This window comes from Sorghum bicolor, chromosome 2 (assembly GCF_000003195.3).
Source record: "Sorghum bicolor cultivar BTx623 chromosome 2, Sorghum_bicolor_NCBIv3, whole genome shotgun sequence".
Taxonomy (NCBI): domain Eukaryota; kingdom Viridiplantae; phylum Streptophyta; class Magnoliopsida; order Poales; family Poaceae; genus Sorghum; species Sorghum bicolor.
This window is the reverse complement of record NC_012871.2, coordinates 25,241,021-25,253,255: the sequence shown is the minus strand read 5'-3', so window position 1 is coordinate 25,253,255 and position 12,235 is coordinate 25,241,021. Positions and strand designations below refer to the sequence as shown.

At 40.8% G+C, this 12,235-nt stretch overlaps 1 long non-coding RNA gene across 1 annotated transcript; it reads left to right on the top strand.

The window, feature by feature from the left end:
• Positions 8,987-9,633, top strand: LOC110432222. Its single transcript, XR_002449625.1, has 2 exons — positions 8,987-9,036; positions 9,355-9,633. It is a non-coding gene; the product is annotated as an uncharacterized LOC110432222 (long non-coding RNA).

Sequence of the window (12,235 nt, the reverse complement as noted above, 5' to 3'; positions counted from 1 at the left end):
AGCCACACATTTACTATTTACTGCTTATGAGCATTGAGTGTGGTCAAGCTGTGTAGACCCTTAGGAGCTTGTCATGTGGTTAAATCAAGATTCACTTGCACGTTCACTCACATATGCTACTTCTACTCCGAAAGTACCATCCACATATATCCACCCATTTCCATCTCCAGAACCACCCAAAAATATTCTACTCCTAATCTGGGAGAGAATAGCCAAAAATATTCTCTAGGTTATCCTTGATCCTTTAGGTCGGTGGAGCATAATCCCCGAAACGTGTCCTGATTGGACTCTGGAAGTGGGCGGGCACCCAGGAGAGTAGGGCGGGCGCCCTGTCCCTGAGCCCTCTCGGCTTCCCGTTCGTTCCCGTGGCTTCTGGAGTCTTCTAGATGATAGAAAATTACGCGGCACGTTAATATCTCTATGTAAACCCGACGTGTGGGCCTTTCCTCCGTATTTCCTGATAACCCCCTGCAGAAATAGACAAACACCAAAACTCGTGGAAATCTATCAGATAAAACCCTAAGTCTGGGTGTTGGTTGCATATAGGTCCTTTTCTCTGATTAATTGATGGTTAAATGTGAGCATTAAGGACCGTCAACAAGCTCCTCCAAGCTTAACATTTGCTCGTCCCTTAGCAAAGATGAACTCAAGAGTTTCTACAGTGGTTTCATACCTTAAAGATATACATGCGTTCAAACAAGATATCATCTCTGGGTTAGGGTAAACTGTTAAGATTTAAACTTACTCATTTTACCTTCCACCATGGGGCTTGCAACCGTCACTTGTGTCTTGAGCAGTTAAAAGATAGAACGGTCTAGTCAAGCGCCATGTCTCTTGTTCTTTGATTAACTATAGCTCTGGAGTTTTTGCAGATTTTCAAATAAAACTCAGAGATTTCTTGTATGACTCTCTCTGGTCTCTCTTTTGTGGTATTTCTGGATCCTTACCAAGGCAGTAATGGTGTATGCCTTCTCTCAAAGTATGTGGTATTTTTGGTATGAGGCATAGTGGCATTTCCTTCTCTCTCACCCTACTCTAATAAGGTTTTGATATCTGGAGCTCATAGGTGGGATACAACTAATACATACTTACAAGACATTTATTGCATAGTCAAACCATGGATCCAGAAGAACAAGTCAATAAGTCAAATCAAAATGTGCATGTGTGGCGAATAAATGGTGATAATGGTGAAAATAATGGTGAACGTCTAATTCTACTTGTGCTCTTTTGAGGGGATACATACTTTTCTTGCTCTTTGAAACTTTTTGAGGAGAAATGAGATGCTCTATATTTTCTTTTTTTTCTCTCAGGTGGGTATCTTGTACCCCTAATTCTACTGTCGGACACTTGTCCATTTTTACCTCTCGTCTCACTTTTTCTTTTCTTCGAGGTTCCAGGCACTTGCCCCTTTTTATTTCCTTGTATTCACTTTTTTTAGAGCACTCATCCTCCTAGAATAATGTAGCAAGTGGTAGTAACCAAAATATCTCGAGCATTTATTTCACACGGAAAAACAAGAATAGGAGAATATTTTTGGCTATTCTCTCCCGGATTAGGAGTAGAATATTTTTAGGTGGTTCTGGAGATGGAAATGGATGGATATATGTGGATGCATACTTCCGGAATAGAAGCAGCATGTGTGAGTGAACGTGCAAGTAAATCTTGATTTAACCACATGACAAGCTCCTAAGGGTCTACACAGCTTGACCACACTCAATGCTCATAAGCAGTAAAAAGTAAATGTGTGGCTCAATGTATAGCAAGCATGTATATATGGCTGTGGTAGGAATTTAAACTCTCATCATACAGGAATTCATCATGTGATATTTTAAAGATTTTCAAAGATAAAATTCTCCAGAATTCTAGCATCTCTAGGAACAGATAAACAGCAGCTCAACCTTCCCATATCGTATCCGTTAACGACTTAGACTTTAGATCAAGTACTCTTCCCACAAGTTCAGGTTTAGAGCAAATCTTAATTCATAACAGTCATGCCTAAACTTGAGAGAGATTTTAATTTTGAGAAATAGTCATGGTAGAGCAACTATCCATCATTTCCATGTGAGAGCTTATCATAAGGGTTCATAGCAAACTTTATTTATTTATTTATTTAGCAAACTAAGCAAAGATATATATATATAAGCACAAAATCTTTATTTGGGTTTTCATGAATATGCATCTTTTTATTATTTGAGTAAAGTATAAACGCAAGTAGAAACACTTAGCTGGATGAATGGGGATGCTCTCCCCCAAGCTGGATCTTAACGTAATTTCTTCTGATGTAGCTAGCAGGTGGCGGAGGTGTATTTGAATGTCGGCAGCACCCTAATAGCGATTAGGATGTCCTCCGTCTGCTAGTCTTCTTTAATCCTTGAATTCTAGACAACAAAGCTTTGTGGAACTGGTTAAGTGTTAGCATAAGTATCTAGCCTTTATCATATTGAGCCTCCTCAATAAATATTACTCTCTTAGTAGGATCATTTATTTTTATAATTTTATTTTTATAGGACAGGAATATATTTATTTTATTTTTACGCCACCACAGTGAATGTACTTATGGGTTTTATTCCATGAGCATACTCACATGGGGCTTGCTATTTTTATTTTTATTTTCTTTTCAAGATGATATAAACCTGATTAACTAAGCAAACTATTTTAAAATAATTTAAAGGAAAAAGATAACTACCAAGTTTACCTCTTGGCAAGGCGTTCGGTGTTTTTAAGTCCTCCGAACGGGACCCTCCGTTTTCTCAGTCGTCCTGGGATTCGCTCGATGGCGTAGTCGGTGGTTCTGGCAGCGCCTCCTCTTCGTGTATAACTATCTTCTCTCTCCACATTTGACGGTGCTACGGTCTCCTCAGGACAGTTATGTTCAAGTTGTATGTCTTCAGATCCTACTACTTCTTGCTCATAGTCTGCCCATCCGTCCTTGATGATTTGCCTTCTCTGGTTGCAGTTGCATTGTCTTCTTTGTCCTGACCTGCTTAGAGTCTTCAATTATATAGTTAGGGTTAGTAAAATAGCGGCATACCTTCTCAGAGGGGAAGTGCATGTGGACTTCTCTGGTTCCAATGTAGATGATTGCTTTAACGGTGCTGAGGAACGATCTCTTAAGGATGATGGGTGGATTGTACTCGTCTTCTCCTATGTCAATAACTTCAACTTTCTGGAATTTCTGATCTGCCATCTGGAGCTGAATGTATGTCGGTTTTAGGGGCATGGTTCCGAATAGGAGCTGATTGGTGACTGGGTCGTCCTTTTTGGTCAGGAACGGTGACTTAAGTCGACGATCTTGACCTCCTTGAACTGTAGTGACCATCTTAACTGACTTGGTCCACATTTGCTTGTTCCTGTTCCTCCTGTTGGTCCTCTTCCTTGGTTCATGTCGGGATTGCTCTGAGATTTATGTAGTCTTGTTCTTGAAGGAAAACATCTCCTTCCTCCCCTTGATGTAGAAACTGATCTTGGCAGCACTAGCATTGATGACAACTCCCGAGGTGTTCAGGAATGGTCTCCTTGGACACGGAGGTTCTTCAATATTCCCTTTGGGAAACCTGGGCATAATGTTGATACTGGAGCCAAAGTCGCAGAGTGCTTCTGGGAAGTCCACCATGCCGATGGAGATCGAGATGACAGGGCGTCCTGGATAGCCTCTGAGTAGTTTGGCCTCTGTTGATTCCAACCTTGATTTTGTTGAGGACGGTTGTAGTAGTAGTTGTTGTTGAAGTAGTTTACGTCCTCAAGTATCTCTGGGCAGTGATTGCCTGAGTGTTCAGTATCTCCAGTGTGTTTATGCTCGTAGATCCAGATTCTTCACTTGGTGGAGTCTGGGAGTTATAATACTCCTCCATATTTTGCTCGAAGTGTACCTGCTCGTAGAGACAAGGCATAGATCAAGTGCATGGGCCCTATTGGTGGAAAACACCAACAGAACCAAAAATGTATTTGTTCTTCTCTATCCTTAAGCATAGTGAGCAAGACAAAGTTGATGGATAATAAGATCATGAGTGTAGGATTTAAAACATTTGTCAGATCAGATCACTCAACCTTATGGAAAGATAATCTATCTAAGTAAATGTTTTTTTTCTTTACATGACTATCATTTTCCAAAGATTGAGTGTGCAACATTTTAGTTCATATGATTAGGAGTGTGGGATCACAAAGGTGGAAGGACTAAACATATTGAATCGACTAGGTTGGTTATCTAGAGTTGTAAATCATACATATTTGTCTCTTTTGTTCATGTGAACGCCAGAACCAAGGAGAAGCTTATAAAAGTGATAGTGAAGTACCTTAAGATGTTACCTTACTTGAAGAGTGATGGTACTGTATTACCTTGTGGAAGCTTTCCTTTCTTAGCAGTTATGCATCGTGTTTGTGGCACCCTCCATGGATCATCTCTTGTGAGCTATGCCTTCCTTGTGTAAATTGTTAAACTTCATGTGCCTCTCTCTTTGTCTCCAATGTGAGTTTCTCTTAGGACTTCCCAGGTCAATAGTGAAAGTTTTCCTGCAGGGGTTAGTCCAACAAAATATCCAATATCTACTATAGCATACTATCGGCTCAAAAATCAACCTAGACACCATGTCTAATTTGATTTAGGAGGGCATTTTAAACTAAGCACCATGCTTAATTTAAAATCCCTTGGAAGTAAGATCATCATTCCTAAACTAAGCACCATGCTTAATTAAGAGATAAATGAAACTACTCCAAACCTAGACATATACTAAAGCAAATAAAGGTAGCATGAGAGCATTTATAGAGATCTACTCAAGTGGAGATGAAGTAGTGTGATTAGTATTTAACAAATTGAGCATGTCTCAAAGGTAGGGACAACCAAGATAGCAACATGGCAAAGGATGTTTTTATGTAAAGTACTCCCCCAAGCTTGAATTTTGCAAAATTCAAGTTTGGATGAATTTAACTCAATGTTGTATGATGATTGGTTGGACATACCTTGTGCTTGTCATTCATCCGATATTCTTGCTCCAATCCTGGAAAGGTTAGTGACAAGAATACCTAAAGGAATTTTTTTACAATTATCCTTATATGCTCAACACACAAGGTAATGTTGCAAATAATTAAAAGCTCATGTTACAATCTGATCAGTGCTTGTTTTAGGACACTAAGCTTGTCCTTGGGAAACCATCAATTTATGTCGGCGAAGTGGTTTCCCCTCCAATGCTGACCTATATCAAGATCAAATCAACGAGATCTGCAATATTTAATATAGACATATGCATCGACAACCGCCCTTTTAAAGTTTTTATAAATAGAAAGGATGAGGGGGTTGGAGATCTCGAATGTGGTGATGTTGGAAAAACCAATGGATTGGGAAGATGTAGCATATGAGCATGGAGTAAATGAAGTGGCTATGAAATAAATTCCATGCTCATTAATGCTTAGAGTGAAATCCATGTGGTATGGTGAAAATGATAAGGTGTGTGTGGTAAAAAAGGAAAAGAAAAAGGATACACGGACGACTTGGTTTGAAACTAGCACAGCTACCGTTCCCCGGCAACGACGCCAGAAAGCTTGTTGGGTATTTTAAACGCAAACAAAAAAATCCGCAAGCGCACGGATACCGATGTAGCTTTCACCCGGGAGTATTCTAGAGTATCGATTTCCCACAGGGAACGTGAGTGTACTAATTAAGATCCAAGATTACCTAAGGATAACTATATAATTAATTTTGATGGGAAGAGAGGAAGTTTCCTGAGAGTTCTCTAGTTGATCTAAGAATCAAGAATTACTTCAAAGATTATTTATTTCGGGACATCAGAGCACTAACCACAGAAAGAGATGAGAAGGGGGCTAGGAAGGTCTGACTACGATCCTACAAACACCGATCCGAACAAGGTAGAATACGTCGACCGTTAGGGCTGTCACTACCCTAGGGCTACCACAACAATCCGCAGGATTGGGTGCAATTCTAGGTAATTGCAAGACTAAACATCACGTCTAATCTATTAATTACTACTCTAATGTTGTAAAGATTAGAGCACTTGATGCAAGCGGGAATCCAATAAATAACTTGAATGTAAATGAAAGTAATTAAAGAACTCAGGATTATGAATTGAAGAACCTGGAGAACGATGAAGAACGAACCAGTTGCTGGAAAAGTACAATGTTGAGGAAGATCCGACACATCCGGCTCCTCCTCCGCTCTTCGCTTCTCTCTCCCTATTTTCTAGATTACAACTAGAACTAACTAGAACTAGAACTAGAGGAACTAGAACTAGATGAACTAGAACTAGAACTAGAACTAGATGAACTAGAGGTAGAACTAGAAGAACTAGAGGGATCCTCTCTACTTGGATGAAGAATTGAAACCCTAACTTTGATTCTGTAGAAGAGGTATGATCTCCAGGGGCCAGGGGGCCTTGCTTATATTGCCTTTTCAGATGAATCTGGGCCGTTGGATCAAACCGACATTGAGTGAACGGTTATCCTTGATCCTTTAGGTCGGTGGAGCATAATCCCCGAAACGTGTCCTGATTGGACTCTGGAAGTGGGCGGACGCCCTGTCCCTGAGCCCTCTCGGCTTCCCGTTCATTCCCGTGGCTTCTGGAGTCTTCTAGATGATAGAAAATTGCGCGGCACGTTAATATCTCTATGTAAACCCGACGTGTGGGCCTTTCCTCCGTATTTCCTGATAATCCCCTGCAGAAATAGACAAACACCAAAACTCGTGGAATTCTGTCAGATAAAACCCTAAGTCTGGGTATTGGTTGCATATAGGTCCTTTTCCATGATTAATTGATGGTTAAATGTGAGCATGAAGGACCGTCAACACTTAGTGACAATTAAAAGTCGTATGTCACAATAAATGTCATTTAACAAGTCTGATTTCATCTAGTGACAATATTTTTTATGTCACAAGGTCTGTTTGTGTGTCATAAATTATATTTTATATTGGTGTGTCAATTTAAAAATTTTTCTGACCAATTTTAGTTATTATTGTAATTATTTGTTGAATTACCATGGAATTAATGTAATAATATCTAAAATTGGTTTAAAAAATCTACAAACTCACATAGCAACATGATTTTGGCGTATAATCATTCTAGAAAAATTTCAAATGATTTTAACAAAAAAGTACTACACATTGTTCACAAATGAACATAACTCACACAGTTATCATTTGCTATGTATATAACTACGCGAGACAGATACAAATTTTTAACAATGTGCATTGCTACTTTGTTAAAACCATTTATTTTTTTCTATGAAATGATTATACACCAAAATCATATTTTCATGCAAGTTTGTATTTTTTTCTAACCAACTTTAGATGTTATTACATTTGAATTTCATTATATGAGAACCTCAATCATAATTTTTAGACTATAAATGAATTCAAATAAAAAATTATCAACTGCAAAGGTTTAGATCTCATTAAGATATACAACTTTGGTTTGAGTTATTTTTTTATATGAGCTCATTTGAACAACTCAAAAATTTAAATACGCGCGACCAACTTGGGCCTGGGCTGCGTTGCCTTTCAGCCGGCCCAATAGCGAGTGGGTTAAGCCGCAGTCATATAAAAGTGTCGCCTCAAACCCTAGTCACCAGTCCCAAGACAAGTCAGCCGCCCACCCCTCCGACGTCCGAGCGTGTGCTGCCGCTTGCCTCCTTCCCTGCCCTTGCCTCTCTCGCCACCTTCTGCTCACTCCTCCAGGAGGTGCCGCCCACCCCTCCCCTGCTCAACAACCCCGTGCAGCCCTCCCCTCCCCAGCCCAGATCTGGAGTGTGTGCGCTCGATGGAGTTGGATCCAGCAGCAACGAGCCCGATGGAGGTGGATCTAGCGGCGATGAGGAGGTAGGCTCGCCCGGCGAGGAAGATGATGGAGGCGGGCTGGATTGGGAGGACGAGGGCAGTATAGGAGGGCGGAGAGACGCCACCGTGGGGAAGAAGGTGATGATCCGCGCGAACCGCTTCCTCGTCAACGTCGGCGTGTGCGTGTGCGTGAGCCTCGGATATGGATGCGTACTTATGACGTGATAGTCCTGTGTGCGTGTGCTTGGTAAGATCTGGTAGTCCTGTGTGCGTGTGTGTGAGCCTGGGATATGGATGCGTACTTATGACATGATAACATGCAGCGTGTGATATGATGGTCTGCCCACTGGTTTTGGTTCTTTGTTTTCTTGTTCTTGATCCTTCAGATCCAGTGTTTCTGCTGCTTGTTCTTGTGGTTTCTCGTTTCTGTGGAACGTTGGCCTACTAGCGCATGAACTCTTGTGCTTCCAGTGCTGTGCAGTCCATGAGAGCAGCACCCACGCGTTTCTTGCATCGAGGAAGTAGACTGCATCTCTCTTGTTTTATTTGACAAATTGAATAGGTTGCCTGCTACTTCATATGTAGAACAACAGTTCCATTGTTTAATATTTATTGTCCTTCAAATATTTTAGTATTAGTTCATATTAAATTAGCAGGTCCATTAGTACGCTTTGATTCTTTTATCTGCTAGCAGGTCCATCCGAGTACTGTTGATTGTCCATGATTGGATAGCTAGAATACAGGGCACTATCCAAAGGCGATAACTCTACCATGAGCAGTTGAGTTATAATGAACTGGGTTTGCCAATTTAAGTCATATGTGAAATTACTTGAGCATTTGATCTACTGCTGGCATGATTTTCTTTTTAAATTGATTACAGTTGTTCTCCTAGCATTTAGAATACACACACTGAACGACAATTTGCTTGTTTCAGAATGATTTTACAGCTATTTAGAATACAATATACTGAAATAACAGAGATAAGTAGGCAATTTAGTTTACACTGTTTTGAATTAGTAGAGAGCAGCCTATGTCACAATTAGCGTGTTGGTACATTAGATAGTTAAATATAATTTAACTTACCTCCTTGAGCTTTTCATTTAATTCACCTGATAATTAAATTATACATTAGAAAGTCTGCAGTAGTTTTAAAATATTTTCGAGTGCCTTTGCATATGATATTTAACACTAATTATGTTGTTTCAGATGTCTTAACTTGAGGAGGACAATAAGCAACAAGTGACATTAAACAACAGGTGAGTGACTGACTTCCTATTGTGCAGAAATTTTTTGCAATACCGAAATTAAAAACCCTATTATTGTAACCTATGACTTAGCACTTACTGTGAGTATTGACCCCAGCGACCAATTTTTCTGGCTTCACCCCTGATTGTGAACATATAATAAACGTACACATAAAATCTAAAAAAAATACAGCAGCTAGCATATGTTTCTAGTAGACTACTACCAAATTTTCATAGCATTCTACCAAGGATAACTTGCTGTACTCACAAACATAGAATGTTCTAGACACAAGTATAGAAATCTGAATTATTTGGTGTTATTGTTGCTAGGCTCAAATGGAGACTTATGTTGCTGAACCAACAAAAGAAGGTAAAGATCTGCACACTCCTCTCCAAGCTATAGCTCATGTTCTGCCGAAATCAACGTTTCTTCGCAATGTCGGCCTACAGTCCACAGAGATGTGCTGCTACTGCCGTGGGTGTTGTGCTGTTACTACAGTTGTGTTGCTGCTGCACTTATGTTCCAGCAAGTTGAAATTTGAGACTTATCTGATGTGTAATGAATTGGTGGATGGATGTAATGGTATTGAATTTGAATCTGATTTGGTATGTGTTGAAAAAATATATGTACACAGTTGCATATGATGAAATATTGTGTATGAGCTGAATTGTGTGGGCTGGAAACAAAATAGGCTGAATTTGCGGACAAAATGGTCGTCTATTTTAACAGGGACATCAGTTACTATACCTTCAACTTTTCGGAATGTCTGATCTGCCATCTGGAGCTGAATGTATGTCGGTTTTAAGGTCATGGTTCCAAACAAAAGCTGATAGGTGACTGTGGCCATTATGTTGACGCCTGATCCGGTGTCGCAGAGTGTCTTCTGGAAATATTATCCATTCATTGAGCACTGGATGCTTGGCACACCTGGGTCGTCCTTTTTTTATTAGGAAGGGTGACTTGAGTTGACGATCTTGGCCTCTGTGAACGGCAGTGACCATTTTGGCTGACTCGGTCCACACTTGCTTCTTGCTCTTGTTCCTCCTATTGGTCCTTTTCCTTGGTTTATATTGGGGTTGTTCTGGGATTTGTGCAGTCTTGTTCTTGAAGGAAAACGTCTCCTTCCTCCCCTTAATGTCGAAACTGATCTTGGTAGCACTAGCGTAGATGACAGGTCCCGAGGTGTTCATGAATGGCCTCCCTAGGATGACGGGTGCCCCCTCATCAGTACCGGTCTCTATCACCACAAAGTCTTCTGGGGCGTACAAGGTACCAACTTGGACATAGATGTTCTTCAGTATTCCTTTTGGAAAGCTTAGTGTCCGATCTCGAAGCTGCAAACACATGGTTGTTTCTAATAAAGGATGTGTAAAGAATTTTTCATAGAGTACCCTGGGCATAATGTTGATGCTGGAGCCAATGTTGCAGAGTGCCTCTGGGAAGTTCACCATGCCAATGGAGATCGGGACGACGGGGCGTCCTGGATCGGCTCTATTGACTGGTAGAAGGTCATTATGTACTTCCACAACGGGGTTACTCCAGTAGTTACCTGCATCAAACATGTCTACAAAATTTGTAGATTCTAATCCTTCCGGTTGTGATGGTATACCAGGGTTAGTAGCAGGAACAACAACAACTATTTGATTCAACTGAGATTCAATCATTTTATTAAAGCTAATCTGGTTCTTGTTGGCAGTAGAAAAATTATCCATTTTATTATTTATATTTTCTAGCATTTTATCATTTGATGCCAATTTCTTAGACAGGTTATCCATTAGCTTTCCTTGATTAGACACTAACTCTCTCAAAGGTGGATAATAATTATTATTATTGTAAGAATTGTTATCTTGATAATTACCTGAGTAGTTAGGCCTCTGTTGATTCCAACCTTGATTTTGTTGAGGACGGTTGTAGTTGTAGTAGTAGTTGTTGTTGATGTAGTTCACGTCCTCAAGCATCTCAGGGCAGTGATTGCCTGAGTATCCAGTATCTCCACACTCTTCACAAGTCATGTGACAGTCATAGACGTGGATGACTTCTTTCTTATCTCCAGCTTTGTCATCGAGCTTCTTCATGAGCAGGTCAAGCTTTGCAGACAGCATGTCTACCTCCTTGAGTTGGTGCATACCTCCACCTTTCTTGCGTGTCTGGGTCCTCTCTTCATTCCAACCTTGGTTGGACGCCATCTTCTCCACAAGAGTTGTGGCTTGCGGTATGGTGAGTGATAGGAATGCTCCTCCAGCTGCAGCATCCATGGTCTCACGGGCGCTATTACCAAGCCCATGATAGAACGTCTGCATCAGCAGCCAGCTCTCCATTCCATGATGGAGACATTCTAGGATGTAGTCTTGGAAGCGCTCCCATGCTTGTGGAACGGATTCATCATGTTGTTGCTGAAAACTTGTAATCTTCCCACGGAGAGCATTGGTCTTGCCCATGGGAAAGAACTTGGCCAAAAAGTTCGTGGAGCAGAGTGCCCACGTAGTATTCTTCTCCTTTGTTGCGTAGAACCACTGCTTCGCTCTTCCTAACAGTGAGAATGGGAAGAGGCGAAGTAGTATAGCATCTCTGGGGACTCCTGATATGGTAAATGTGTTGCAAATCTCTAGGAAGTGTTGGAGATGGGCACTAGCATCTTCGTGTGCCTTCCCACAGAACTGGTTGGCTTGTACCATGTTTATGAGTCCAGGCTTGAGCTCAAAGTTGCGGTCGATCTCTACAATAGGTCCAGTGCGGATGTTGTCCGTAGTGGGAGCTGAGAACTCGCAGATCGACTTGTTCGCGATGGCTTCGAACTCCGTCGACAAGTTTCGGATGAAACTTCGACGGTCTTCTAGTTTGGAGCTTTACGCTGAAGTGTTGACGATCTGAGCTTGACTCTGGTTTTTCTGATTAACGCTTCGGGGTCGTCAACAAAATTTTCTAGAAGATGTCTTCTATTCATACATCACCCTGCATAAAATAATAAAAATAGAAAAGTATAGGGGTAAAGCTGTATGAGAGAATTGATGATCTCAATTGTATTAGTGATGCCAATTATCACTCATAATTCCGTATTCATTCCTTGTTAGTAAATCAACCTTCCCCGGCAACGGCGCCAAAAATGCTTGTTGGGCATTCTTAACGTCATTACCAAAAGTAGACTTAGTTTTCTATTTCTGATAACAGCGCAAAAAATGCCAAACCTATCCCTCATGCCACTTAAGCCAA